This window comes from Mustela nigripes, chromosome 5 (assembly GCF_022355385.1).
Source record: "Mustela nigripes isolate SB6536 chromosome 5, MUSNIG.SB6536, whole genome shotgun sequence".
Lineage (NCBI taxonomy): Eukaryota > Metazoa > Chordata > Mammalia > Carnivora > Mustelidae > Mustela > Mustela nigripes.
The window spans coordinates 29,592,796-29,596,676 of record NC_081561.1 but is presented as its reverse complement, the minus strand read 5'-3'; the positions used below and the strand labels follow the sequence as shown (position 1 = coordinate 29,596,676).

The 3,881-nt window shown below is 38.4% G+C and overlaps 1 pseudogene; it reads left to right on the top strand.

Moving 5' to 3' along the window:
• Positions 1–1,733: 1,733 nt before the first annotated feature.
• Positions 1,734–3,229, top strand: LOC132018588 (nucleolar and spindle-associated protein 1-like; annotated as a pseudogene).
• Positions 3,230–3,881: the final 652 nt, after the last annotated feature.

Sequence of the window (3,881 nt, the reverse complement as noted above, 5' to 3'; positions counted from 1 at the left end):
AGGAAGGGAAATTAAGAGGTATAACTTCTTGTTTGGTTGAAAATTGGTATAAGCCTATTGCAATAGACAATAATGTAGGAGCTTAATAGGCTCCAGAAAGACCATTTTCTTTGCTCTTCTACCAAAGTAGGGAGACCCAAACCTCAAACTCTAGGTTTTCCCTTAGAACACAACAGGGACACCAACAACACAAACTATGTAGAAATGTTATAATAATTACTATTGCAAATTTGACCTACCAAAAATGCATCATTTTTTAGGTCAACAACTTTTCTATTGGCAAATGGTAGAAGAACATGTACAGTTAATTCACCCAACCTAAAAGTCAAACTAAACATGTGGAGAATGTTTAAGCCTCAAAAATTACTAAATGGATTCCAATTTTAGGTACTATGATATATATTTTTTTAATTTTAATTTTTTATTTTTTTCTTATGTTAGTCACCATGCAGTACCATATATTTCTTAATATGCATTTCATGAGCATAAATAAATCAGAGATGCTATACAAAAACATTTTTTCATTTCTAAATTCAGTTACCTCTAGATTTAAAGATAAGTAACAAGTCTCCAAAATAATTAATTACTCATGTATTTTAGCCCAAAATTCCAATTTGGGCATTACTAAGAATATAAAACAAAGGAAAAGAAAATAATTTCTGAAAATATATTTACAACTATGTAATTATGGCTACAACCTCAAATACAGTCCAGATACTTAGCCATAGAAAAATTGTTTGTTAATAAGATAATACATAACATTATAATTAGAACTGACAATATTTTTTCCACTGAATCAGGATTTGCTGAACCAATTGGTAAGTCTTTTTCTTTTCTTCAACTATTATATCTTTTAGTTATATGATAGTCTGGAATTATGGTTATAGTTTTTTTTTTTAACTTAGATATGCAACATGATATTAGTTTTAGGTATACCATATAATGATTGAATATTTGTATACATTTTGAAATGATCACCACAATATGTATAACTAACACTGATCAGCATAAATAATGACAATTTTTTTCTTGTGATACAAATTTTTAAGACCTACTTTCTTAGCACTTTCAAATACACCAGGGAGTATTATTTTAAAATTTTCTGTATAGAAAATGAAAGAAAGAGAGTGGAGGGCAGGGAGAGAGAAAGAGAGAATCTTAATCAGGCTCCACACCTAGCATGGAGTCTAATACCAGGCTCAAACTTAACAACCCTGATGTCATAAGGCACTCAACTGACTAAGGCACTCAGGGACCCCACCATAAGTATTATTAACTGCACTGACCATTCTGTATATTACATTCCCATGACTTCTTTATTTTTATAGTTAGAGATTTGTAATTTTTAATGACTTTCACCCATTTTACCCTCTACCCACCTCAATTCTGTCAACCACAGTATGTTCTCTGTATCCAAGAATTTGGGTTTTTTTTTGTCCAGGTTCCTCATATAAGTGAGATCACACATAATTTGTCTTTCTCTGACTTATTTCATTGAGCATGATTCCCTTAAAGTCCATCCGTGTTGCTGTACATGCAAGATTTCCATCTTTTTTATGGCTGAAAACCATTCCACTGTGTGTGTATGTGTGTGTGCACGCATGCATGCACACACATGCACCACGTTTTCTTTATTTTAGCTGGAGTTCCCCTTGCAAATTTATTTTTCAAAGTACTGGTGACCACCAGAGTTTTGAACAAAGCTGCCTGAAAGTGGAGTAGGCGTCCTCACCATGGCTGCCCAGATGCAGCTCACCAGGGCGGTAATCTCCCTTGAGGAGCTGGACTCCTTCAAGTACAGCGACCTTCAGAACATCAGAACTTAGCTACAAATCTTGGCATCTGGACTAAGCTGAAGGCAGACAAGTTGCTAAAAGCCTTCAAAGCCCACCTTAAACATGAGGCAAAAAAAAAAAAAAAAGAAAGAAAGAAAGAAAAGAAAAGAAAATCGGAACGTGGCAGATAAATGTCTTTCTTTCCATGATGGAAGTCAGACCTCTGCATTATCCTGTGATGAGGCTGAACTGCAGAGCTGTGGCCAGGAATGAGCTGAGAGAGAGCCATCTGGTCATGGCACCAAAACCAGGAGAGGGTGCAAGACAGTCCTCAGGAACCCTGACACCCAGGATCATTCAGAGATAAAAGTAAGTGATCGCACTGAATTCCAGAATCAAGAGAAGCAGGAACACCAGAATCTCAGAACAGTTGCAGAAGTGCCTTCACCACCAGATGGGAGCCAAGGAGAGGAGAATGCCATTTCCTCAGGACAAAGAAGAAGTGGAAATGAAGATTTAAAAGGACCTTCAGAAGGAAAGAAGTCTCTCTACACAGATGGGTTTTCCAAACCTGGAAAAATCAAAAGAACTATAAGCACAACTCCAAACTTCAAGAAGCTTCATTAGGCTCATTTTAAGGAAATGGAGTACATCGATCAATATATTGAGAGAAAAAAGAAAAAAAAATGAAGAATACAATGCATTTCATGAACTGAAGAAGCAGCCGGTCACCAAGGGTACAGGGGTGACTCCAGTTTCTCTCCAGGTAAGACTCCCTTTGGCTTGTATTCCCACCAGCCAGTGCTGCTCACAGGGCTTGCCACTGGGCACTGCAGACAGGAGCACCTTGTGTGGGAGGGGCTCTGCCAAGCATTCCGAGCTCTGGGGAACTAAAATGAATGTCGGGTTTTCAGCTGCTACCAAAGATAATGAACATAAGCATTCACTGACCAAGACTTTAGCCAGAAAGCCTCCACATGTGGCCATATCTGGGAGTACCCCAAAAGGCCAGGCTGTGCTCGGGATAGACAAGATAAAGACCACAATTGGGAGTTCTGCTTCTGTCGTTACACCATTCAAGCTGACAACTCAGGCAGCACAGACTCCAGTCTCCATCAAGAAGCCAGTGTTTGATTTCAAAGCAAGTCTGTCTCATGCCCTCAACTATGAGCCCCACAAAGGCAAACTGAAACCATGGGGTCAATCTAAAGAAAATAATTCTCTGAAGGAACATGTAAACAGAGTTAGCTTCCACAAAAAAACTTGCAAACAACCTCCTCTCCAAACTAGGGAGAAACATTGGAAACAACATGAGCAAAAACAAAGGAGAAGAAAGCAAAAGTTTTAAGAGCTCAAAAATACCTCATTATGGCTGAAGATTAATTTTTTAACATCCTGTAAATAGTATTTTATTCTGAACCCTTTCTCTAGTGTAAATATTTTTTTCTACTGTCTTCCCCACTTTAGTCAAAAGACTTTTCTGCTTTGTTCACTATCTACGTAGTGTTGGTGGTTCTCTTCACATGCTACATCCCTGAAAAGATGTTACTAACCTTAAAGCTCACAGATTCTTTCAAATGTTTTTTTGTTTTGTTTGTTTTTAAAGGTTTTATTTATTTGTCAGAGAGAGAGAGAGAGAGAGAGAGAGAGAGAGAGCGCATGAGCACAGGCAGACAGAGTAGCAGGCAGAGGGAGAAGCAGGCTCCCTGCTGAGCAAGGAGCCTGATGCGGAACTCGATCCCAGGATGCTGGGATCCTGACCCAGCCGAAGGCAGCGGCTTAACCAACCAAGCCACCCAGGCATCCCCTTTCAAATAGTTTTTACCTATCTCTGTACAACTCAGTTTTCCAGTGACTCATCCTATAGATTCTTGATCTAGATTTTTAATGTCAAGTTTCCTCTGCTGACAGAACTGGAATCGTCTTCTAGACAGAAACATTTACCTGATGGAAGGTAGTTCTCCCACAAGCTTTAGTAGAACTTGGACCACTAACAAATAGAGAAAGCCACTTCTTTCTCCTCTAGAAAATCAAGTAGTCTTAATGAAACAGGGAACCAAATGGGTTAGAGACGGCATATTCTACTTTGAGAAGTGTTTTGTTACC